Here is a 27,982-nt window from a genome sequence, read left to right as displayed (position 1 = left end):
AAGATGGAAAATGCACAGTTTATTTGTACCAGTCCTTAATGACACTCTCATCTGTATTTTTCTGCTCCATTGTCTTTGTAGGTGAGTAGAACCAAGTGCATTAGCGTCCAACAAACCTTGCATAAACTGTTGAGTCACAGCACCATTTTATGAATTCAGGCAGCACAAGAGTCACCGCCTGCACATGTTATACGTGATACCCTGCGTTTCTACACTTGTTGTTAGTGCTTAAACTTAAGCTGGTGGTGTAAATATGCAACACTATTAATGGCTTTGTTTCATCTGATAACAAGAGAGGCTTGGACTTAACTCATTACGTTAATGTGACAAACAGAAATAAAGCTCAGCTGCAGTGGAAGTGCTGGTGCTGGTGAAGGTGGTGGGACACCAACCGCAAAACTGGTAGAAAACCAATGCACTTAGCCTCGAAAATACAGAAGTTTTTCATTAATTTTGATGCAAATGTGTGCATGGTAGCTGTGGAAGTTCATTTTAGACCCATTAAGGCCATCATCATAAGGGGGTGATTGCTCAATGAGACTTCAGCACTAAATGTTGTCAACACAACTATAGACACATGGACAGGAAGAATGCTAAATGGTGCCTTCTCATCTTCCAGCAGTTACACCTTTACTCAGCTGTGACGTGAATTCAGCTACATCAAGTGCATGCACTCGACACAGATTGCAGTATTGTATTGTGTCAGCGAGGCGAATTGATCCTGTGGATGTATCCAGCTGTCCGGGGGTTGTAAGAGCTCAAGACTTCTTCAAATCACCGAAAGTAATGGATTCCCATGGCTAATAGGTGCCGCTTCAAACGTTGTGGGAAATTACAAACAGGGTTCAGATGCGGTGAAGGGGCAGAGAGAACAGATACACACCAACAGCAGCAATTCTGCCAGCTGGAGATAAACAAAGGGAAATGGTGAAGGCGGAGAATTCCAGTCATGAGTCAAAACAGGGCACAGATGCATGCCCGGGAAACTGTAGGATGTACGACACAGAGAGGAACTGTACATGCTGAGTCTGAAAAGAGAACTCATTCTCAGTTACTATCAATGGATTATTGTGCTGAGTCCACAAGATTAATGCCGCTGGATCATCTGGGGATGGTTAGCCTGCAGTGAACTGGCTCTAATGATTACTGGGATTTGGAATTTCCCTGCCTAATATTCACATATTACATCATCGACTGCCGCAAGGGAATTTACTCTTCTGTTGGTCGACTTCACTCCAACACAATTATGTAAGGATATTCCTAGAGTGGTTGGTAAAGACCTTTGGGGAGTCACGATAACACACAGAGCCAACTGTCCCTGCCGTCACAGTAATGAGATGTTACTACAACATCTGTTGCAAAACATGGCCTCAAAATTACTAGTATCACGCAAGCAGAGGCTTGGAGTTATCACACACAAATGTGCAACTGCAAACATTGCTAAGCACTGTCCCATGCACTCAGCTGCCAGGACTGCGGATAATGATGAAGTTAACAATGCAGTAGTCCAGCAGCGTCTATACTGACATCCTGTCAGTCTCCTGTTCCAGTCATGACAACCCTTCAACTTTATTTGGCATGAAAACCCATCAAGAAAGATGAAAAATAAAAAGACGTGAAATACATCATGAGAGCACTGCTCTGTTCTTCTATGCTCTTATTAAAATCAACGAGTCAAACAGCATATGTAGAATCTGAGTGAAATAGTAAATACTATGCGTTGTCAATCCAATAAAATATATTATAAATTTAATCACAATACATAGTTTAGCCCAGCACCAGTTCAATCTACAGCCTATAAAATGATTATTGCTCTGCTGACAGTATTTCCCTTGTGAAGGCCTTGTAAGGTTGCATTAGATTACATTAGATTGTACCAGTGTATGAAGTGAAGTGGTCCGTGAATGTATTCGCTGTTGGCCTGAATCTTTTTTTTCCCGAGAACGTTGCAATTTAAAACCCTCATTTCTCTCAGTTTGCAATGTATTTGGGTTAATTTTATGCACTTGTGTGTAGTGAATAACAGGAATAGACCAGAATTCAGAGCCACAGGGGGGGAAAAAATGCCATCACTTGCTTTGATAATAGCCAAAGCCCTTGTTTTATGTGGATTTTAATTATTGCTTTTGCTTGTATATGAAAGCAGTTCTACAGTGAATGACTTGGCACATTGCAAATACATGCCAAATGATGCTGCATGTGAGATAAGAACAAGAACTTCAGGCATTTCTGTACTGTAAACCTTACGGCAAACCAAAACTTAAGCATAAGGGAATGAAGGAATTCAAATACTAAAAGGGAATGTCTTCTACTCAGGTCAGTGTAGGGGTAGCCTGAGAGTCAAAAAACTAATAACAGGAGACAGTACTGACAATATGTTATTCCATTTCCCACGAAATTGGCTTGTAAGTGTGATAGGTAGTTTATTTTCACCTTCTGTTACACTGGGCCCATGTGGGGAATAGGATTGAAAGGGAGAGGCTCAACTAGTGTAGTTTGGTCTTCCTATCTCTCAAACCATCTCGATGCAGCGGGCTCTCTGCGAATCCAGTGCAGAAGCAGCTCGGATGTGGTGAGGTAAAGTGGGGCTGACACTTTGTGCACACGCTCAGCTGGGAGGCGAGTGATCTTCTCTTAGGAGCAAAGCCATCAGAGCTCAGCAGGAGGTGCCCGGTGCACATGGGGAATAGATTACATCAACCATCTCCCACCTTCGAATGTACACACCAAGAGAGGCAACACAAAACTACCCAGCTCCGTCAATGGAACAGTGTAAGACACTGCTGTGACTCAACCAGTAATTGAATACTTCTTATGTGTAATTATTATGTTAGTGAGGGACTCGCTCATCTCAGCAACCTTGTAAAACTACACTTGTTATTATCATTTGAATGTATGTGTTTGAGTGTGGTTTTTGTCTGGTGCAGTGGTGCCCCAAAATAAACAAACACACTCCTTGTTTGGTGCACAGTTAAATCAGAAGAACTGGAGGCTGTGGTGGTGCAGCGAAGCCACAGGTAGCCTGAAATACCAGATGTCAAATGCTGGTTGTCCAGGGTAACTCTTTGGCAAGACTAATTAAGCAATCTAATGAGGTAGGCTTTAATGGCGCACAACAAACGGTTATTAGTTGACAAACCTTTACACACCCAATTACTTTCCCCTTCGGACTGCAGGCACATTACACGCCAGTAGATTTTCTTCTTTGTATCTTAACTCCCTTCTAGTGAAAAGGATAATATTACTGCTCTTCGCAAGAAACTAAATAATTAAAAGAAAAAGCATGTTCTGAACAGAACAGGCACGTTTTAGCTTGTGGGTCAATTTACCACAATGCCTTAGAAACTATTGAAAAGTCAGTGAAATTTCACCAATGAAAAACAGAACAATGCTATATGCAATATGAAACTGTGTTATATCTGCCATTGCCTCTTGAGAAATACGAGTACCTGCACAGATAGGAGACCGTTTCTTCTCTGCCAAAAGGGGAAAAAGATCCTCTGTGTCATGAGCTCCAGAAACAGGAACCAACTGTTGTAAAATAAACAAGATTTTATTCTGCCATCATTTCTATTCCTGGACTTACAACACAAGCTGTCTCCTCTCTCGAGATAAAAAATATTGTTTTCCACTTTATTAAAAGAAACAGTGTCAAGACGGCCCTGTAAATAAATCCTCGGCTTACGGAGGTACGGTGATTCACGTCTGAGAATCTAATAAAACAATCTGGATGTCTGTGTCTGACGTACATTGATTCGGTTACTAAACGGCTGAAAGCAATACGTCTATTTTTGGATAAGGAAATCTCAGCTATTTTCTGACTTGCAGACAATCTCTTCTGACTTTTCTGATTGCATCTTTCAGCTCCTTGGACCATGCTGGCCAAGGCGCTGAATAACTAAAATGGGGTGAAATCATCTGTGCTTTTCAAAAGTGAAGCAGGAATTTTATTGTGATCCCAGAGAAAGCCAAAAGGTCAAAAACATTTTCTTTATCCATACACCCATAAGTGAGAACTTAAAACACTGAAGCATATCTTTTTTGCTTCCCAACTCTCAGAGCGCTCAGATTATATGGACCAACAGCTGTTTACACAGTCGTCTGCTACACAATCTATTTTACCGTAAGACGGAGGCGAGGCCTAATGCACATCCGATGGTTGTTTTTGTCTTTACCGCACTACCTTGAGACATTTTAGGCTTCTAGCCCCTCACTTTAATGGCTCTGCTGGGTGAAAGTTTGAGGTTGAATATTCTCAAATGTCCTTGTAGGATCTCCTTCCTATTCGCTCCCACTAAGATTTAGTCAGAATTTTCTCCTCTTTGTTCAACCTTTCTGACCTTTGCTGCAGGAATCTCTGGTTTAGCGTGACAAGTCCCTATCCTGAAGCTCATCGTTTCTTCTCCTATTCTTTTCTATAGCTATAGAAACTTGAAACTATGGAAAACCTTTTTCCCCTTGACAGGCTGAAATATTTCAAGCATTTTTTTTTTTAAACTTTATTCAGCTTATAGGACATGAAAATAAAATATAGTCTATTGAAATATTTGAATATCTTTTTATGTTGAGAGTATGAGCTGCCCGGTGGGTTAGTTGTTAGCACTTTCGCCTCACAGGGGAAAGTTTGAATCCCGGGTGCACTTTCTCTGTAGTTTTCATTTTGTACGTGCTGGCTTTTTGTTTTATGTGAAATTAATTTGTGTCCCTAAAATGTTGTAAGTGTGCAAACCTTTTAAGAGTGTTTAAATTTTTTGAGATGCAGTGGTTTGGTTTTACTGGAAGATTGTTCTTGTTGAGTAGTTTTGTTTCTTCACTGTTGATTACATTATCCAATGTTGTAATTCAGAAAAATTCCAACTTGGATGGTTGGCAGAGGAATCCAACCAATCTACCTATCACTCATACCCATTTTATTCCACTTTAAATCACAAGCAAAGGACGTCACTGGAGGTTCCAGCTGAAAATGAGTAAAATTCAGGAGAACTGTCCATCCAAGAAAGGGCCTACAAAGAAAAACGAGCACAATCAGACCCACAAATAATTACCAAATGCCACAAGAAAATGTATCTTTGTACTTTGGGAGGAAGCTGGCATATCAATTCAACCATGCAAAAGACGAGCATGCACACAGAACAACTCCACACAGGAGGACCCCTGCCGGAACACAAACCAGTTGTTTTTTTCTCATCAAAAACACAGCAAGACGTTTTTTTTTTAGAATCTTTGACGTTTCAGGCGGACAAAATGGATCTGAACAGAGAGTGCTGTGATTCGCGGGGCTAAATCAATTGTGGGTCTGATTAGAAACACATTGTAAAAGTCCCCAGTGATTTGTGGACCTATGGGCTTGTGAAACATTGGCAGAAACTGAGCAAGAGAATGGAAATATCTTCTTTTTGGCTGATTGTTTCAGTGTCCACTATGTTGTTTTCGCTCTGTTCCAAGTGTTTATTTTGCAGTCAACGAAACTATTTTAATTGCATCGAAGACTGATACCCGAGCTGCTGCATTATAACTATTTCAAGCCTGGGACTTGTTTCCTCCTCTCTTAGTTTGCCTACTGAAGCGCTACCTGGTTGCTAAGCAGCCCTGCTAGATGCTGGAGAGTACTCCTTTGAGGGCTCAACCTGCGTCACTGACAATCTCTTTGCGTGGAATTAATTTGTCAGAAAAGGTCAAAGAGAGCCCCTTAAAATAGCCACTGTGTTGTCATTATTTTGGCATCCTGAAACATGTGCTTAATTACATTAAATGTCTACATTATTATGCTTGGCAGTCTCATTTCCTCTCTTGAGCACGTACGCGAGCGCTCGCCCTCATACAAGTCCCGGTAGTGGTAATGGATGCGTACGCACAAATAAGAAGATGCAAATAGCAATGAACTCAATTCTACTTCTTATGAGGAGGGGACGGCTGAAATGACCAAGTGTATGTGCAGCTCATCTCCCTGCTTCAATACTGAGACATAAGCACCTTATATCAGGCACAACATGTTCCATGTTACTGTGTCACACTTGAGGCCTGGGTAGCAATGTGGAGTCCCTGATTAGACAATATGTGACCGTGAAGACATAATAAGGGATTTGTATGTGAAAAATTAAACTGTAGTTCACTTTCTCTCACTGATACCAGACACAGAAACACAAAACAAGTGAGAACACAGTAGCAGTGAATTTCCAAGCTCTAGAATACTCCCAATGCTGCTTCTAATAATACATTTTTATGATTTCGCAAACTGCTGTATTGACGGGATTAATATATGTGTAGGTCAAAACTAACAAGGAAAAATGACATTGACATTTCATTTATCTGCTGTCCAGAGTGACAAATTACCTTGGTCAACATTTGACACTACAATACCAGCAAAGAAAAGGAAATACGACGTCAATCACAGCTGTCTATGTATTTTCTTCATTCAGTCTTCAAACCAAATTTCTACACTGGGACTGAAAAAGCTGAATCTCTAAATTCACATGATTTGGCCTCAGCTTTACTGGCTTTAGAGAGAAAATAAACGGAGCAACAACAGCGAAACTGAGAGGCTGCCTGTTATTTTGTGCCATGTGTGGCGCATTGCTCCTCTTCTGATGTGTTATCTTGTGTTTGCTGTAGTTGTAATGCCAGCACAAGGATTCTGTTCAACACAATGTGATAAGTTGTATTGCTGAAAGCAAGAAGACAATACAGTGATCTTGTTAAAAACAAAAGAAGTGCCTATTTCCGTCTCCCTCAAGAATCCAACACCAATAAAATGAACAGTACCACATTTTGTGCAACTCCAACAAGGGATACAAACAGCCTATACGCACCGACAGAAGACCTTGTTCAAATAAAGAAGTATGTACTTATTTGGATGCCAGTTGACAGTGTTGTAATATATTCTTAATAATTTCTTCCATAGAAGAAATGAGGTTCTTTTCACACCAACTGCTTTTAGGCTTACCTAGTGGGCGTAGGTCTAGTAGGGGGGATGTGAGCACGCCACACTGGTGTGGACCACAACAACTCCACCGCCACAGGCCTCAGGAGGCGCTCCAGTCACACAAACTGAAAAGTTTAGCCAACATTTCCGTCGTGCAGCACGCTATGTTTTAAATGTTTAAGGAAAATGCCAACAACTGGATCTACACTGGAGGAAAACCAAAATTCACTGCCTCAATTATATTATCTGGTGACATTGATGTATATATGGTGTGTTTGTAAAGATCTCATAGAAAGTCGCTCCAATCATTCTGTGAAAAAGCTCCAGTTGGAGCCTTGTGAACATGACGCTTTACATGTCATCATGCTCAGTATTTATGGAAACGTGAAGCTCTATTCGGTGGTTTGGCCTCCACACCAGAGAGATGAAATTATTTGTGCACACCACAATGCATTAAATGTGGGTCCTTGGTGTCTTCAGTATAGACATAATATGAATTTATACATTCACATACAGTACTGATGCTTATGAACACATTGAGATTTGAAATCTACTAAACTCAAAAATTGTAGTTGACTAAATGAATGGATGAAAATGAATGGTCACGCTGTACTTAGCAAAATACCGTGTCGAATTCTGCTTTCATGAGCTTTCTTATAACACAGTGCATGTGTTACTCAGAAAAATGCACCGTATGAAACCTACAAGACTCTCATGAGATGCTCCTCTAAGCACATAACAGCCCTCCAGTCTAACATAAAACCAATTTCAGCATTTCATCAGACTGTCATTGTTTCTAAAGTCACCATCTCAGATGCAATGACAGAAATCCTTGAATCAATCCACCCTATCAGTAAACAAAGCACCCTTCTCAAGCAAAGTGCAATTCATACAGCCGCATCGGTGCCAACACACTTGCGCACCAATCTTGTTACTATTCAGAGTGTGTGATTGGTTTGTCCATCATGCTCCCACACTGCAGACAGAGTGCAAATAATAAAGGTTCTCTGTGACAGAAAATCAATACCTGTAACAATGCATACTACACCCTGCCCCAAACCTCAACCTTTCTCTTCAGTGTCTGCAGAAAATACAAGTGATTCACAAATTAAATGCACATGTTAACAAGATGGGGTTTAACATCAGCTTGCTTTAATAGCAACAAATGAATCAAATAAAAGTCATCTTTGCTGGTGATGAATTAGACAAAATCATCCGGTGCAGGCAGATCTTCAATCTTTGCATGTGTGTTGTGAAGAGAATGGGACTGTTCCAACTTTTCACAACACTCTGAGCTCAACTGATGAAATCACCTTTTTGCACCAATACGTACAAACTTTATTCAAATGCAAGCCAAGAAAAGCCAAAGCTTTGCTGCACAATCCAGTGCAACAATCAGGAAAGATAAGTAGCTAATACTTTTCTCTTCCACATTGGGAAAAACAATAACCAGTTAAAGCCGTAATTAAAGCTGTCAATAGAAAACACATTTGTCTTCATGCCGTTTGATGCTTCCTCTTACAATTTCCATCAGTACATGATTTATATAAGCCATTTTGTCAATGGTCAAGATTAGTGACACTCAAGGAAGCAAACATGACGTTTGTCCTCAATACTGGAATCACAATATTTAGCTGCTGTTCTCTTCATTACAAGCTGGTTCATTCTTGCTTGTCAGGTTCAGTGTGACTGCAGTTCATTTGTGACCATTTGAACGGAGACTAAAGTCTCATTCCACTCCGAAATTTCGAGAAAGATATGTCAGTCATTAAATATGTCTGGAACTCTGATATTTCAGTGGATGTTTTTACTGGTTAGGATGATATTCAAATAGAAACAAGCTCTTCATACTAAGTGAATTCACCACCAAAACAATCTCAAATTATTGGAATGCAAACTTTAATCATTCAGTTATCTGCACTCTACAAAGATCATCCATTATTGCCACTGACAGGTGAAGTGAATAACAGAGTGCTGGCAAAACCTGTGGGTGTTACATGGACATGTAGCACTTACATAAAAGTCGCTGCAGACCATGTATACACTTCCATTAAAAGCATTAAAAGAGTGCTCCCTGATGGCAGTGGCCTCGCTCAGCAAGGTTATGCAACTAAGTTATTTGAGCTGTTGACATCACAGATTTAACCTCACAACTTAAAGAATCTGCCGCTAATATCCTCGATGGGTCAAAAGGAGGACTGATGCAACATGAGGCAGGTCGTCCTGCTGTTACGGCTGGTGCATGCACATCACAAAAGCCTATTGCCATTTGGGGTCTGGAAGAGAGTTAGACCACAAGAAGTGTAAGCACAGCCATAGAGTCACATGATGAAGTCATGATGAGTCCAGTGAGTACTGCAGGTTAGAAAAAAGCCAAATCAGCAGAGAAGAAGTTGTAACTGCAGGGTAGAAAGAAAAGTGGCGCTGAGGTCTGGATCTATTCATTAACTTCGTGTCAATGACGTGAGGAGAGAAACGTGTCTGCACCGGAGCAGCATAGGAGACTATGAAATTAAGGTCGGTGACATTTTGGTGCCTTAGATTAGCTATATGAAAATATGCAGGATATGAGCAAATACTAAATGTTAAAATGCAGATTCAATAAGTCCCATCAGTAACATGTTTGTTTTATTTTAAACGCTGAGCCAGACAGGCTTGATTCTACACTTGGAAAGTATGAGTAAAGATGTCTGACTGTGGAGGATTGTGCTGCAGAAACCTGGCTGAGGGATGTTCATACAACCAGTGTGCAGCAGGGTAGCACTGTATGAGCAATAAACATTGCACTCAAGCTCTTTTTGTATGTGTGTGGTTACATCACACTGTGCAGTCATATGTCAAATATGCAGGTGAATAGGGCTACTTAGTGTGACAGCATACTAGTCCTTTGAAACTGATTATTCCAGCATTGGATCCACACGTTTTTCCCATTTCTTTAACGAAAGGAAGGGTTTTTAGACGGCCACAGTTATCCTCCATTTATCTCTGGTCACGTCCTATATAAGTCTTTTTCTTGCATGCCAGAGTCACTTCTTGGTAAACGCACATACACCCACGGAGCTCGCTAATCAGGTTTTTAGTGAGCACCACAAATGCCATGTGGGCTCAGCTGAGTTTACACAGAAACAAATGAGGGAATCAACCTTCGCCGGTGGCAAATCAATGCCTGCACAGGATAGTTGATGATCAAGCTCTATGAAGTATATATCTAATCAGGAGAAAGGTTGTATTTGTTTCCCTGACCCAGTTCACTACACTTTGTTCCTTTGGCAAAAGACTGTGGTTGTGATTGCATTATCGCAATCTATTTAGGAGAACATTAAACTTTGCAAAAGCAGAAACGGGCTCAGTTTTCTGCCCAATTAATGTCTGAAACCAAGTCAAAGTCAACAAAGAAAACACATTATTAGAGCTGGGCAATGTCATAGTGAAATTATTGTGTCAGGAGAAATGTCCAGCTGAAAGATAGGGTTACTAACCGTTTTAAATTACAGTTTTAATAGAAATCAATTTAAGGACTATCTTTCACAAGATATTCAATGCAAGAAATGTCCCATCTGAAAGACGACTGGCACTGACCTCGACCTAAAGACATGGTAACTACACACCGTCTGCCGCCGCTGCCAGAAAACTGTTAAATAACTGGCATCAGTTACAGTAGGAAGACATGTATACAGCAGAAAATACAACATGAGTATTGTAGTCTATGCGGTGGGACATTTCTGAGGAACGGTTTCCCCTCAGGGTATAGAGCAGTAAGAAGAGAGGACAGGCTTGAGCCTGCAGCAGTGAGCTCTTTCACACATTCACAACTGATTGCAACAATCTGCCTCTACCTGCCCCAATTTGTAAATGCTTCAAAAAAAAAAAAAAAGGTTTCCCATGACACCTTGACAGGTGTGCCCTATTAATTTCCAACAAGAAAAGTGCAAAATAATGAATCATCCGCAGAGTTAAATCAGATCGATAAGACAGAGGTTTGGGAGTTTTATTCATTTTTGAATATAAAACAAATGGGGCAGCTGTGGCTCAGGTGGGAGAGTGGGTCATCCTTTAATCATAGAGCCGGCGGTCTGCTCTCCACCTCTGCCCAGCCACGCAACTTCCACCAAACATTGAATCCCCAGTAGCTCCTGACAGCTGGCGAGCACCCGCCATGTCAATCTTGTCACCGTGCAAATGTGACTAAAATAGTCAAGAGATATTACACGCTACGGTGAAGGAAGAAGAAAAAAAAAAAAAAAAAAAACACAACAAATTTGCAGTTCAGTCATCGTAATCTGGAATAGTTCTTTTCTTTTTTCTCACCTTATAATTGAGAGTGAAACACACACTGAGCACACATTCTAGCGAAAAAATATAATCAGAGCTCTCTGATTGACACAGTGAGAAACACACACAAGTAGTTTGTGTGTGTGTGTGTGTGTGTGTGTGTGTGTGTGTGTGTGTGTGTGTGTGTGTGTGTGTGTGTGTGTGTGTGTGTGTGTGTGTGTGTCTGTACTCCAGTTTGTCATAATTTACACATAGTAAAGATCTTCCCTGCCTCGCCTGTAACCTTAGACTTTATATCACCTAACATGTGAAGCTGACATGTTGAGAAATCCAAAGTGAATTGAATGTCCTAAATCTTGATTCTATATACAATCCAAACAGATGAAGACCACTAAGTATCTAATCCTCTTCTTTAAAGTCAACTGCGTGCACTGCTCCTATTACATTTTTATTATTTATATTTTGTATGTAGCTGATTACGTTGTTGGTTATGGCAATAACAATATGATTTAAGATACATCATATCAGATCAACAATGGATGTACTTTGCTTTGTTCTGTCTCTTGCCATTCATTTACACCCGTTGTGACTGGACTGTCAAGTTGTTCTTCTTCATTGGTTTTTAGCAATATGTCCACGTTGAAGTTGCGTCAACAATAGATTTGCAATAAATTGTCCACTCTTAGTTGTATGGATGATGATGTAAGTGTGGTATCATACAGAAATTTACATTGAGGGATGTCTTGTAGGGATACAACTGATGCAACTGCATTTGCCAGTATACAATGCTTGTACCTACTGAAACCTCTAACCTTTAGCTATTCTGCACAGCAACCTCTTCTCATCGGTAAAGCTACAAAGCAATACATTTCTATTTTCAGTTAATACCCCTCAAAATAGCAGCCAGCCCAATCCAGCTGAGCTCATGTTACTAGAAGAGAAAACATCTCCTTGCTGATTAAATATGTGACTTTTACTCTGTAAAGCTTCTTATATTTCAAGAAAATACAATAAAGGCTTCCCACAGAAATGTGTATCAATTAATCAATCAGTGGAGGGAGTCAGGGTTATGTAAGGCCGGAGTTACACACGGCAGTGACCAGCCTTCCCAGTCATGTTGGCAATACTCCTCTTTGGGGGAGTTTAGTGCCTATTTATGCCAACGTAAGTCAGAAGAAAACAATCTGAAAAGTATGTCATCACATTGACCTTCCAATCCTTGTCTGAACCATCACAGCAGGAAAAGTCACTCGTTGCTACACAAAAGGTCAAACGGGGACATTCACAATGCTGACAAGCAGCTGCTCCCAAACAGGGAAACATCACTTCAACATTGGTTCGACTACAAATGTAAACTTGGGTTTTTTTCTATGTCAGGATTGTTTTACTTAGTCTGAAAATGGTGACTACTATTGTGCTAATTAGACGTGTGTACATTGACGTTGGGCAATCTTGACCTATATCAGATCCCCCAATCTGCAATGTGTAGGAAGGAGGGGACAAGTGAGGTCATGAGGGTTAAATTAAGGGTACTTTACAGCAGGAGCTGTTTTGTTCTGTCAATCATGGCAATAGTTCTCCCGGCAGTGTTTCAGAGGTTGACTGGGTATTTGCTTTGTTATGTTTCTTTAATCTTTGCCATTTTGTGGCTCTGAATTCTGGCCTGTTGCAACTTTGTAGGATGTTATATTGAAATGATGGAGTGAATTCTGAGCTCTCGTCAACACAACATGTTTTATTTTACAAAACGACCAGATTCATCTTGCCTTTTGAGTGGGAACCTGCTGTCTGCCTCAATCTCCTCTGCAGATTCATTCCGTTTTTGTCACAAATAAACTTGTCTTTTATTTCCCACGGAGAGCCGGACCGTTTCTGGTATGCGGTGGTTATGTGCCGCAGGTGTGATGGTGTAAATTAAAGGTTAGAAAAGCATTTGACCCAAACTCTGTTAGCAACGTCAAGGGAAAATAAACACTGGTGGTGAAGGTTGATATGTGTTCTGTGTTGCAGACAAGGTTGAGTTGAAAAGCAGGCCTCTCAAGAAATGGTAAAAGAGATGAGAATACCTCAAAATCCATGAAAGTAAAAAATACACTAATGAACACAATTAAACACAAATTGGTAATTTCATACATACAGCTGATACTATCAGTGCAGATTATCACACAAACGATTGCGATAAATGATTATCCTCCATTCTTTAAAGACAATATTATTTTATAGTCTGCTGTATAACAAATCACCTCAAACTGGCCACAATCCTGCTGTGCTGTTCAGCCTTGAGTCTAAATGACGTTAATGCCAATAAAGGCTCATTGAAATGCAGCCAGTCGGTCATTTTTGCTGTTTTAGTCTTGTGTCTATTGGATAACCGAGCATTTACAACTGGATCTGTGCCAAATAAATGTCAAACATATATTATTGGAGCGCTTTCAGATTAAGTTCCACTATAGTTCTCACCCTGTGGAACGGTGACAGTCTGTCAGATGTCTGAGGACTGAATCTAGTCAGTCTCTTTCCTCTGCACCGACATCAGCACTGACTTTGGACATAAACAAATCTGGACCACAAATCCCCTACCTGGAAGAATTTTTACTGGAAATACATAAATATGCAAAAGTCAGGCATCAAAACGGACATGGTTTTACGCATTTTTAAAACAAGGCAAGAAAGTAACAGTTTCTCAGAGAAAACAGCGGGGACAACTTTTTGCTTGCTGCATCCAGATGCAAAAACAAATGTTGGTAACATATTTGCAACAAAACAGGTTTTTCAAAAGTTATTATCTAAGGCCCTGTCCACGCGACAGTGCCGCTTCATGTAACCTCATTGTTATTGGCGGACCATCCACACGGCACAGTGTTTTAGGAGCCCGAAAACGGGTTGAGGAGTGGAGAAATTTGACGTGAAGAACAAAGATTGTTTTGGTTTGTGTGGACAGTGCCTAATACTAAGATGTTCTGAAGCGGTGGATTTCCCAGATGGGGCCAACAGAAAGTTTCACGAGAAGCAGGAACAAGAACTGTGCAGTGGATCAGAGGGATGTCTTTTTTTTTTTTCTTCCAACAATGTCTTCTATCATTTCTGTCTGTAAAAAGACATCACAATTAAGAGAAAAACAGTAAAACTATTACCTATAAGATACTAAATACAAATTAAACACACATCAGATATTTCAAAAGAAAGTAATCTAATTCACCTTATGGGGTTAAGCTTTTTACTTCAGTAGCATCAGAAAATGATCATAAAGAGGTTCTTACAAGTGCCCTCAAGTTATCTATTTCCCATTCGTTTAAGAAGGAAACTATTTAAGAGAAGCAACCTCTCTCTGAACCCAGGACATTATCTGCTCCATAATGCCGCTCACTATTTTTATGATTATATAATTATTAAGAGTTTGACTTTCGTGGGACCTGAATGTTCAGCTGGTGAGGCCCACCGTTTTAAAACAGCCGCTAATAAATGAGAAAGAGAGAAGAACTGATGGTTAGGGATTACGGAGCCTGCACAAAGAAAGCTTTAAGGTATAACAGGCTGAACCTACAGAGAGATGAAACTGCTGCTTCAGTTCTTAACATTCTGACGCAGAGAAATTTTCCATTTTTGCCTCCGAATTGTTCAAATCCCCCCAGAAAAAAAAGAAGGTTGCAAGAGGTCAGCTACCCGGATATACGAACGAGGCAAGTGGTGAAAATGTTAGCCGAGACGTACGAGCGCTGATGGGGAGAAGTGAAAGGTGACTTTGTCCAAATGGCAAGGGGAGAAATGTGAAACCGGGCAAAAAAAGAGGGAGAAAAAAAAAAGAAAAAAGTAATGCAGGGACAAAAACACACACATGCACACATACTCACAGAGGAACAGCCAAAACAAGCACAATGTTCCTCTGTGCACACAGAAACATACATACTTGAACAGCCAGCGAACACAGCAGAGCTCACCCAACAGCTGACCACCACAGCCCGACATAAACCTCCCTGTGAGTGACTGCAGGCCTTGTAACACACGTACGCTAAGCACTAAACAATTCTGAATCAGTCACATATTAACAGTGGAGTTCAGGCGTTCTCCACTTAACATCAATGTCACTGCTCCCATTTGTTTGTTCTTGCCGGTTGTACTCCAACTCAGAATTCAGTTAATTTATCAAGGTAAGCAGCATCGTTGTGAAGGCCGATACTTACGGGGATAACAGAGCACAGAAAAGTATTTACTGAGACAACAACACAAAGTGGTGTCCAACATTTACCACGAGGGGTTAAGAGGTTATCAAAGAAAATAAATCCCGGATTAGATTTCCATGGGTTTATGTTGACAGCTGGAACTGCCTAAGGGTAACGACTTGCCAAATATACACAGAAAATTGTCAGCAGCGTTTTGCAACCATTCAACAATGGAATTGCTTTTCTGTCGTCCCCACATGTAATCAATGAGCTTGACGGTCTATGAGCGCAATAAAAACAGCCCCGTCTGAACCGCAACATATGCTATTGGCCTGCCTAATCTTGTCCACTGGAAATAAACTGTAGCACATCTGCTGGAGGGTCATTATTAAAGCCCAAGGCTGACTCGATGTCACAGCAGGCGGTAGGAAATTAAAAGCCAAGACCCCAGGAAGAGCCCCATCCTCCACATTGGCATAATAATATTGCTACTTGACCTTCGAAATAGACCAAAAGTCAGCCCAGATACATGAAACTAAATATAGCTAACCACCATCTCACTGAAGGAAATCACAATTGCTGCTATTTGAAGAACACGTCGAAGCAGACAATTACTAAGAGAGCTGCACAAGCAAGAGAGAGCACATCGAGAGCTGTGAATTTATTTCGATGGAATGTTTTGTCTATTTTTTTTTAATGAAAAATTAGAAGAGAGACGAAAACAAGTGTCAAAGTAAAGCTTGTTGCACTGAGGAAATCCTCATTTTGTGCCACCCAGTCTGATTCATCAGGGACAGGCACCTAATTCAACATTAATCTTAATCTCATTCTTTGCAAATGTATGCCTCTGCAGCTGATCCAAAAATAACTATTCAAATGGCGATGCATAGCAGTGCTTTGTGTCGTTGATGGACAGAGAAAAAGGAAGAAAAAAAAAAAAAAGGGGTGGGGGTTACCATCTGCTTTACCAAGACTATGTGAAGGACCTGTGGGAGCGCCTGGAGCTGTACTCCGTGCTGCTGCTGCTGCCTGCCTCAGTGGCTCCCAACAAAAAGTACAGAGCGACACATCTACATATGCTGCCGCTTAACTCTCCAAGGATCATTTCAGCATCACGGCACAGCTCCACTGAGACCGGCTTCACAATGCAATGGAGGGACAAACTGGAAATGGGCCGCAGTGAATCTGAACCTCTCAAGAGGGGAAACTCCACCATAATGTAATATTCCCTTCCATTGGTCAGATATTAAGCAGAGCTGTATGACGATGTGTAACACTTCTACGCGAAGCAGTGAGCCGTGATGCTGTTCCGCGTGAGAGCCATTAGTGAGGGGAGCTCGCAACAAAAGCTGCAAGAGTCTTGGAGGGTTGGCTGAGGTGACACTGTCCTGCAGTCACAAGCATTCACGGGAAAACAAAGTAGTCTAAAAGGTCATCGCCAAACCAGACCTGACCCATTTGCCAGAGCCACTTCTGATTTCAGAACTTAGAGTGCCCGCTGCGAGAGCCAACCTAACGGTTTGATTATGGTTGCACGAGTTCAAAAGGACAGGGATTTTATTGAACATTTAACCTCAATCGGAAAAAAGGCTAATGGCTACATCATAACACTCAGAGTATCACTCACACACATATCCACACCAGCCCACTCGACAGTTTTTAATATGTCTTCATAAAAGCTGAAAACTTTGTAACCAGAAGCATTAAGAACAGTGAAGGAAGCCCCGTTTCATCTTTTCTACCTCCTCAGACAATTAGAAACCCCCGCCCACCCACAGCGCAGAGGTGAGATGCAAATTCTTCACTGCAAAACTATTAGAGGAAAGCAGTATGACTGCTGCCATGGGAATAAGCATTAAATCATGAAAAAAAAAAAAAAAAACACTAACCAAATAACAACCCAAAAGGCTTCATGCTGTGAAGTAAAATCCTTCAGTTGACATAATCTTTTTAACTAATGAGCCTTTTTTGTTTTTCATTTCGAGTTATTACATTTAGTTTCATGAAGCCATTGTGGTGCTGCCCTCATGTCATTATCAAACTTGTGATTGACCCCGATCAACATTGTCAGGTCAGGATTTGTTGTGTGTTGGATTGCCTGCAGCACTGCAAATGTAGGCAAGTCAATGCAAGAGCATGCACCCAGCATGGTGTAACTTTGAGGGGAAAAACACAAGCGGTTGTCAATCCTTCTCCAAACTGAAAGAATGGACATACACGGTTTGGAAGTTTGGAGAAAGTGGACATTTTCCTTTCCAAATAATCATTCGAATGTAAAATGGCATAGGTTGCTTTGTTGGGATTGCTGCAATATATGAATAAACTGAATTGACGAGGAGTGAAAGTTTCACCCTGCAGGCTGCTAAATACAGAGAGCATGACTGGTCTGTTTGCTGCAGTGCCACTGAACTCGGGACAAGTCTTGACACAACAAACAATAATGTCAAGTGTGGGTGTGGAGCAGACTCAGACTGAAGAATGAACGGCAGCCATCCAACACAGTGCACAAACTCTGCAGCCAGTTTTGGTGGATTATTTTGCTTAGTCGCACTTAAAATGACAAAAGAAAGCTTGTGAAATGTGACCCGTGTAGACACATGAACTCATTCTCATGTTTGCGTAGACGTTACACCACTCTGAGGTATGTTAATCTACCTTCTTCCTGTTGATAAACACAGCTGCTACAGTGGCATTTCCGGCTTAAATGCCTTCAATTGCAATTATAACTGGCCTAAATGATGTTTCTGATAAGAGAGGAGGTGTCCTGGGGCGCACAACAGTACAAAACTGGTGAGCAGAGCCATTTCCACTGAGTTCACCCATTTATAAAACCATTAAAACCGTTAATTAGAAACGCTTATTGTACATAATTAAAAAGCACGTTAGTTGAATTGGGTTATAAAGTAATTAGTTACTCATAAACATTACAATAACTTCGCAGAGACCAGGTGGGATGACGCAGCCGATAATACTATTATAAAAGGTACCTACTAGAAATAAAAACAAATAAAGAGGATAAGAGAAAAAGACCAGCGCTCACATTGGCTGTGCGTGAATATCATGAACTTAAAACTGTTTTTAATTTCCAAAAGAGTGCGCCATGCTCAGTTTAAAGAAAAAAAAAAATCTCATTAAGTACTTTACCGGACGAAACAAAAGCCCCTTTCACAAAGAAAAAACAGGATTATAATCTAGATGAATTGTTAACTCTTCAGGAGCGTGTGAAAGTAAACCCGCAGAAGTGAAATAAAGCGGCTTCAGACTTACAGCGGGGAGCGGAGCGGCGTCCAGAGTTTACCCGCAGAGAGAGGCGTCCTCGCTGGGTACGGCGGCAGAGCTGAGCGGCTAGTGTGTGGAGAGGAGAGGCATCGCTCACTATCCAGGGGGCTGAACGGTACCGTAAGACCCCGGACCTCCCCGCTGCACGCACACCGCACTCGCTCTACCGTAATCCTCAGAGTAGTCATCTCTGCGCCTTCACGTTACACACAAGATGATAAAAACACACACACACACACACACACACACACACACACACACACACACACACACACACACACACACACACACACACACACACACACACACACACACACACACACACACATCTTTCTGGATGTAAAGTTTGAAAGTTTTCCTTGTGACTGCATCGGTTTCCTTCTACAGTACAAAAACATGTGTTTGTGATTAACCAGTGACTCTAAGAATGAATTTGAGTGTGTAACTGTTTGCCTATCCAAACCGGAGACCTGTCCAGGTTGTACCCTGCCTTTGACACATAGTCAAATGGAACTGGTTCCACGCACACTGTACCCCTAAGTTAGATAAAGCAGTTTTAATGATTGATCGATAGATACTGAAGGCTGTTGGGACCCATATGTATTAAAATAAATACATATATATTCTTGTGATTGTTTTTATATCTTGTGAATCCTCTGCAACTGTTGCACCTGTTGTCTTAGTGTTTTTGCCCTAAACCGTATTTTATACTTTCAATTCATCTGCATGTGGCTGAAATCACTATTAAATTTGCCCTGGGCATGGGAAAAGGGCTAATAGTGTATTCATGACTAAGTAGGAAGTGAGAAAGTTCTTACAATGCCTATCTTGAAACTCCCAGTGGGACATTTTACAGTGCACTGACAAGTAAAGATGGCGTTTCTCACCATGACAGCATCTATGCATCTATATGAGAAGTAATGTTTTTTATTGCTGTACTGAGCAATAACTTAACCTTACCACAATTAAAGTGAACATTGCAACATCCTTAGTTTAATGTATGTGCCATGTTACCATCAAATATCACTGACTGAACTATTGGTTTTTTTGTTGTCACACAAATACTTCCATCTCAGAAGTGGAAACTTTCCTATTCGTTCCTCTCCGTGTTTAAATTAATCTCTCTACCACTCTTTGTGAGAGATATGTATATTTCAACAGAAGGAACCAACTCAAGCACTCCCTCAGAGGGATTGATTCTTTTTCAGGAGAAGACCGTACAAAATGCATCATATAAAAGTATCTTATACCCTGAGTTCTCCATATTGGGGACGTTCAAAAGTTGAAATGAAATGTAGTCTGAAAGGTGTATTATGAACAGGGATCCATTGGTGTTGATCCATGCAGCTTGTCAAAATGTCTAACGTACAGAGGAAAACTAATCTATGGTAATTTCATTCATAAATGTTGGCTGCTCTAGTCTTTAACAACCCGTGGGACGCCATGTACCTCCACAAAGTTTAATCAAAAACCCTCTGGAAGATAAAGCTGTGTAGGATATGATTCAGCCTCACATTACACACATGAAGATGTAAGTGTCGGATTGAATGATCCACATTTCTCATTTAACTTTACATGTACAGGCGTACAGTGAATTATTTTTCACATTCATATCGGCATTGGTTTTCAGAAAGTCTTTTGTCCGGCAATAATCTAGTTTTTGTGAATTGTAACTCCTTTTGAAGCACAAGGAAAAGTTATTGTACTTGCCCTGCAGAGGCTTTTTCATAAACTCTGCAAGGAGCTCCTTGTCTTGTCATTCTGTCCTGGGGCGCTTTGTCCTCAAATTTTTTTTTTTAATAATTTCCAATTTTATTCCAATGAATGAACCATGTGTTGTATAAGAAAATGATCGGTTGTGCCTCAAGAAGATGTTTTAAACAGGAGCTGAAGTGCGAATTCAAGTGAAGAATGAACTAGTGTTCAGTTTGGTTTTCCTGGCAGTAACATTGTTGGCTTGTATGTCGGGTACAAAGTGTGACTGGTGTTTGAAATCATTTGACAGGAATATAGGAATCCATCGATAGAGAGGGGAAGTAAAACCTCATGTTGCTTCCAGGAGAACACACCCTGCTTATATTCTGTGTCATGCTCCTACTTGTAGTCCATTATTATAACAAACACACTGACAAACACAAGATCTTTTTTTCTGATTTCTGCATGTTTTTAGCCCACAGAAGATGTGTAAATGTATTGTTTTTCTCACCTCAGGTTTCATCGCACAAAAAGCTTAGGTTTTATCCTGTCATGTAAAATATTTTTCTGAAGGGTTTCCAATTAAATGACAAGCATCACGCTGCACATCTAAAATTAAAACAACAAACAAACAAACATATCAGTCAGATAGGGCACTGAGAATGAAATGTGAAGATGATACGTTTTCAAAGGTCATACAGATGGACAGATTCTTTTCCTGTCACCCTTGTAGCTCTCTGCAATATCATCATATTTCCACACAAAATAATGCAGAACAATTTCTGTCTGTGTGCCATTTCCATTATCTGCGTCTTCCAGCTTGAATGGAATAATGAGGAAGGGCTGTCTCCAGTCCTTTGTCTTTGTCATAGCATCTCCAGTATTCATCCAGGTGTTAATAAAACTGTCTCCACAGCTTTGAGCAGCGGTGCAAAGTTTGTGTTGGAGGAAATACCTCTGAGGTTTCACTGGACACAGGAGCAGCATGTACTTAATAAAGCTGCTGTGAGCCAACATACGCACACTTCAATCACCTCAGAATTGCATCTACATTTATATGGCAGACCGATGAATCAAAATTTTCTGAGCATGTAAAATGCATCTATTTTGTCACCAGGACTGGAAGTAAAGAAAAAAGCTTTTAGTCTTTCATGATAGTCTAGAGCGTGTCCTTCGGAGAGAAATGACTTCACCATAATCCTGATTTGTTCAAAAACAGAAATTCACATGATGAACATATAGCAGGTGCCTGAAAGGAGGAACAGTCTGTTTTTTATGCAACTGATAACTTGCTTTAAGCCAAGAAAAAACAAATGACTTATGTATGTAAAAGTCTGAAAAAAACATGACAGAGATAGATCTGCTAGGGGAAAAAACCAACAAGCAATTCTTCATTATCAAATAACATCTGGAGGCTTTTATTTTCTATTTAAAAATAAATCTCATGACAACGCTTTACTGAAACATATTGGATAACATTTAAAATCATGTTGTAGTAGCATGTCTGCCCACCTGCTTGATAACAACATCCACCCTCAGTGGCTTACCAGGATATTGACCACTCAGGGGAATCAGTGGCATTTGAGTGGGAGCACTGATGGGAGTTGGTGGATGTCACAGGTGGCTGGCAGGTGGGTCCGTTCTGAAGCGATAAGGACTGGAGATGGTTTGACGCTGCATATGGCTGAATGCGCTGGTGTATGTGAAGGAAAGGGACAGGCGAATGCTGAGCGAGAGGAGTCAGTTTTGGGTGAAAAGGCACGTGGGCTTAATCGAGGAATGCTTCCGTCTTTCTTCCTACACATTGGAAAATATTTCAATACGTGCTGCTTTTAGCCCTCAGACACAGGAAGGTGCACATGTGCAGTTTGAGCAATGAACGAGAAAATATGGGCTCTGAGGAGCGGGGCTGCATGGGGGAGGTGAGTGCTTTGTCTTCACCCACACTCAAACCTGTCAAACAAACAACACTCTTCTTTCCACCCCCACCATCCAGGGACCAATCAGGTTCTGGGATCACAAAACTCAATGTCTTCTCTCCTGCCCAGTATTTTTTCCCAAGTGGGATTGTCTGGAACAAGGTGTTTGATGGTTGTGGATGGGGAGTGGGGGGGGTTAAAACGCATCTTGTGTCCTCCCACTAATGTGTTATCTCGTATGTCAACTGAGCAAAGCAATAACAAACAGCAACACAAAGTGCAGCAATGCCAACATTTTGAAACTTGTTTATTGTATCATCTTTATTTATGACCTTTCTTGTAATCAACAAAAAATGTAATACTTCAGAGCAAACAATTATATTCTCCATTATCTTGTTATAGTTGCTCTTTTTCATGAGAAGAACAAAAATATTACAATGGTGTAACATACTTGACCATGATCATTTCGAGGTAGTATCACATCATATGCTCTGTATACCAACCGTTTGAGAGGTGCTTGGTGACACCCAGGTTTCATTATCTGCTTCCTTCCAGGCTTTCTACTTCTAATCACATTAAACAGCCTTGCAGGCATTAGTTTTTAAACTCCGCTGCTGTGTGCTTCATCTCACTACATGTTCAATGATTCCAGGATTTTCAAAGCATGAGATATCTTCTGGAAATGGTAATCATATGGCCTTAGAAATGTATTAAACATGTTCAAAGGAAAAAAAAAACCCTTATCCTCTTAATCCTTCCTTGCTTCAAGACAGCGTTAGGAACAAGCGTGTGATATTTGTTCCACTTTGAGGGAAACAGCCGAGCTCCAGTTGTCAGGAAGATCAATGGAAACAGCAGTTTCCTGAAAGAGGACAAGTTTCAACCGATACTGTCCACAGTCGATGATGCAGTGCCAGGTGAGAAAATATGATGAAGCAGATACCGTGAAAGAGGAGGCGGCAAGTTGCTTTTTTAACCTAGGAGCAATTGAACAGGAGATTATTGACTCTAAATCCATGGTTTTCGAAGTGTAGGGTGGGCCACCCACACAGGGGCACTGGAATGCAGATTTTTTTTATTAAGAAAAATCTTAATGAGAAAAGAATAAGCAGAAAACAAAATGATTAGCAATTTAAAAAATGACAATAAAACAAAATCAGAACTGTGAGTGCATTGTCTGGAAACTTCTGAGGGCAGGATACATGACCAAGAGGTTAATAGTTTATAAAGTATAAAGTATAAAAGCAGTTCTGGTGGTTGTCTCACACGGACACACAAAAACAAGTGAGGTGAAAATGGGTTAACACGTAGCGGTCTGCTGCACCTCTGGTTTGGTGGTTAACAGTGGGAATTTCCACAAGGTTCAGCTTCAAGTGGGAAAAAAGGTGATATCCATCAGATTTCTCCCCCCTTCTCTCTGTCTAAATGCAAACTTACTGACCTGGCTTGGATGCATGCGCTGCCAGTTAATCATTTCCCTGGCTCATACTTCACTCTCACATTAATCATTATTTTTTCAAACTGATCCTGCTGAGATTTAGGGAAACCTCTAATCTAATAAGAATCAGGACTTGAGCTGAATTACCTTTCCAGTGAATAGCTGCCACAAAAAGTGAGTGAAAAGAAATGAGTGCAAAGGCGCAAAAGCAATTATGTTCAGTCAAGGTGTTTGAAAAGCACAAATATCTGCATCCAACAAAAATACATGCAGATATACTAATCAGGATAATTAAAAAAGATTAAACGAAAACAAATAATCATTTAATATGATCGAGCCTTCAGAGGTTTGGACACATTGTGTTGATTTGTTTGATGTGGCTAAATATCAAGTACCTAAGCTTCAATTCTTTTGGAAACAATGTTGACATTGCTTTCAAGTAGAATTAAATTTCTTTTTTGTTCCTGACAGAAACAATAATAAAATAAAAAAAAAGGTTCATATTTTCGCCAACACAGATTAAATTCAAAATTCGGCATTCTACTCCAAATTACTGACTCAAAAGGTATGACACCAGATTCCACGTGATCTCTGAAACAGCTTCACAACCTAAACAATCTCCCAGAGGAAATTAAGGCTTGTAAGTGCTTTAATTAAAGACGCCAGTATGTTTCAGTAACAAGAAATGCCAATCACTTAATCAAAAACAGATTAATTCTAATTAATTCTGGTTTGAAATGAGGTGTTGACTGTGACATAAGATGAATGGATGGACAAACAAGGCTGTGTTTGAACCCTGTAAACCAATATAAGAAGAATTGTAATTGATTAAAGCGATGAGTCATACACCCACATCTGTGTGAGTATAAATCCCAGATCTGGTGCAGTACTTCTGTGTCTGGATCAGCAACACCTCGCCCTCAGAAATAAAGATATGACTTCCTACACATGGCTGCATGTTCTATTTACATGATATTTCATCATTAAAGTAGAATACTGCGTGGTGTAGAAAGTGAATCATTATATAGCTGACGCAGACACTGTTCGCCCCTCCTTCAGAAATCACTGACGATACACAAGTGAACCCCTGCAGCATGCGGAGAAACAGAGCACTGCTTAAATATTTTATTAGGATGGCTGTGTTACTCTGGGTTTAAACTCGACTCAGAGTGTTTAATGACACACTACTCTGGTGAGACAACAGCAAAATACCTCAAAAAACTATTTGATGGATGGTTTGGAAATCTCACACAAACAAACAACCCCTTCCGCTTGGTGATCTCTATAATGGTATTATGAAGTTGATTGTTTAGTTTGTATCACAGGATGTCAACCAGCTATTAGAGGGGTTGTCATCTGATTTCACAGATATCCACTCTGCTCCCTGGATGAATGAATCAATTCTATTGTGGCTTGTGTCAAAACATACTAAATCAGGCCCAGGTACAGTATGTATATAATAACTGACAACACAGGGTCTCTCACAGGATTAAATCTATCCTGCAGAATGACCTTGCATGGTGTAAAAACAAGGCAAATTATCAATAATAGTAAAGGTTGTTTCAAATACAATCAACTGTAGTGAGAACAGTTTATTCACGGCCGTCTGTCGTGCATGTTGGAGTGAAAGCTACCTTGTAGTGTCTATTCAGTTTCTTCCTTTTAGCAGTCGTCACAGCAAGTCGTTGCAACTTACACCCTACTTTTGTAGTTTTAATACCCTTTGCTCTTCCTCCAAGACATCTGGCCGTCTAGGTCCCCCACACTCAAGGTCAAGACTCAATCCACCACCACACTGGGATGGATGGAGGCCAGTTATCTTGGTTTAATTACATGAAATCAGACTATATGCCTTGAGGGTAGGCTTTTGAAAACACGCGTGAAGAAGCCTGCAGAGACTGTGCAACCTGACAAGACAACAGATGATTTCTGATATTAAGCGAAACACTGAAGATGTACACTGTATACATTTTCATTTGATGGGACTAAAACAAAGTGAACAATGGCAGTTATTGTTCTACAGTTGATTAGCAGTATAGCTAGTATACTAAATCAACACGTGTACAGTATGTGGTGACCAGTAGAAAGTTAACTACATGATGCATTTGTGATATTTCAGCATTATTACTGAGATTTTAAAGAGCTTCTGCTATTAGTTACATCTAAGAACCATTGAGGCTTGATGTACGTATGTCTTCACAAGCCCACTTGCTTTGACAGACACTATCACGCACACGCAAATCCACAACCTGGATGCATCATATCAACATCAAACAACTATTATCTGCTAGGAGGTTGACCTGTCAACAAGCAAAATAGCTTTTCAAAGAAGGAAGTAAAGGCTTTGCCTCTGCCTCTAATATGCAACAGAGATCATAGGTTCATTATGTTGCACTGTCAACATCACGTTTATTAGGACATTTAGCATTTCCCAGACTAAAATGAAACAATCTAGACAATAATTTATACACTGACACCCAGCATGAGGTTCTATCTAAAGCCTCCAGCAAAATGTGAGAAATGCCTTAAAGACTGAATGTTTAGCAGGCGCCGAGCTCCAAGCCGAGGGAGTGAGTGGGTGACCAGGGTGGTCTTTGTCAGGGTGCACGCCTCACAAAACACCACGCGGCTCATAGTTCACTTTTTATTGCACAACTGAGAAGCTGGCATTTTAACTGAATCCATAGCTATCTACTCATTGTCCCTGTCCATTACACCTCTGAATGAGAGGAATCGGTATCGAAGATGTAGATCCGTAAAAGCTCAAAAGCTCTCCATTTCCTAAACACTTTGGTCGGTCAAGCTAAAAGTCTCCATCGGACGGCTCTCACTCCTGGAGGTCTCCGAGAGCGTCGTTCAGACCACCTCCACCCCTCAAAGATGTTCTGGTGTAAAGGTACACATCGATTGGGGCTATATCCTGCTGACGCGTATCGATGAGGATATGGAGGACTGACAGTACTGTATCCTTCTCTCGTCTATCAGGAGGCGAAATGAGACCCACGCTGACTCTCTTGAGGCCTCTGAGCTGCTTTATGAAAATCTGACAGCTCTCCAAGGATAAAGAGGAGCCGCCGACTTCACTTATACATCCTCCTGGTCTCGTATAGATACTTCTTTATAGCACGGTAAATGTTATGGGCTAAGTCAGTGTGATTGTTAGTCTATAAATTTGAGGATGGGGTGTTTAATAAAACCTGACCAACATCACGCCATGTTTAGAATAATTGTATCCCTGAATAAGCATTTCTCAGTTGTCATTCATTCTTTTCCACACCAGTATTTCAAGTTGCGTTGTGAGCACTTCTTTGAGAGACATAAAGTTTAAACTTTTGTAGAAAATGTGTAGTGAGTCGTACTCTCATTGTTGGAGAAATCAGACTTCTTTACAAATTACAAAGAAACTCGATACACTAATGTTTACCTTAAATGAATGACTGACTTTCTGAAAGAAGAATTTCTACTCCTTGACTCCTTTGTTTGGATCCATCCATCCATCCATCCATCCATCCATCCATCCATCCATCCATCCATCCATCCATCCATCCATCCATCCATCCATCCATCCATCCATCCATCCATTTCATATGTTTCCACCTCTATGTTTTGAGCCAGTAATTAAATGTTTCTACATTATTGGAATGAACCAACACTCGTAACAATTCTCACAGTTTAACTACAAAGTTCTCACCACAAGTTTTTCTTAGCTAACAGACATAATCATTTCATTTCAGCTTCACTCAGCCTCATAAAACACTGGTTTGGTGTTTACAGACACTTTAAGTCAAAATGACAAAATTCTATATTGTTGCTACTTAAAATGCCATTTTTTCCGAAGTGATGAAGCAAACTCCATATCAATAAGCAGAAATGTATCTGCCTGCACTGAACTGTAATTTTAAGCACCTCCACTGAAATAACTTTTCCGTTTCACAGCTCTGCTTCATGACTTCCCTTTTTGAGCGCTGTTTGAAGAGTGCTTTGTGAAGTATAGTTTTCTTTTTTACATAAAAGATCCTGGATGATGCATTGTTAAAGTACTTCATAAGCTTCACCCTTTTTTTTTTTGGCAAACAACACCTCCACACTTGTAACAAAGTAAATCAAAAGAGAAACTGTTAAATATGAGTTTTCAGATTATAAAGTTGAACATGATTACTCAGGGTCTACCTAACAGACTGTAAAGTGCCAGTTGAAGTCATTTTTAGTTATTTCCAAGCAGGTGGGGATGGACGAACGTTGGCTCCAAATATATTCAGCTGTGATCAGCCAGCTGCTCCAGAGACGTTATTCACAT

The 27,982-nt window shown here is 40.5% G+C and overlaps 1 protein-coding gene across 1 annotated transcript in view; it reads right to left on the bottom strand.

The window, feature by feature from the left end:
* The window catches only part of tp53i11b (tumor protein p53 inducible protein 11b), a 38,318-nt gene extending 19,607 nt beyond the window's left edge, over nucleotides 1-18,711 (bottom strand). The window contains exon 1 of the mRNA XM_080474739.1: nucleotides 18,622-18,711. The gene's annotated coding sequence lies outside the window, so the exon portion shown is untranslated. The remainder of the gene's footprint in view (nucleotides 1-18,621) is intronic.
* Between the last annotated feature and the right edge of the window lie 9,271 nt (nucleotides 18,712-27,982).

The sequence above is a fragment of the Lipophrys pholis genome (genome assembly GCF_963383615.2).
Source record: "Lipophrys pholis genome assembly, chromosome: 11".
Classification (NCBI taxonomy): domain Eukaryota; kingdom Metazoa; phylum Chordata; class Actinopteri; order Blenniiformes; family Blenniidae; genus Lipophrys; species Lipophrys pholis.
This window is presented reverse-complemented; position numbering and strand designations above follow the sequence as displayed.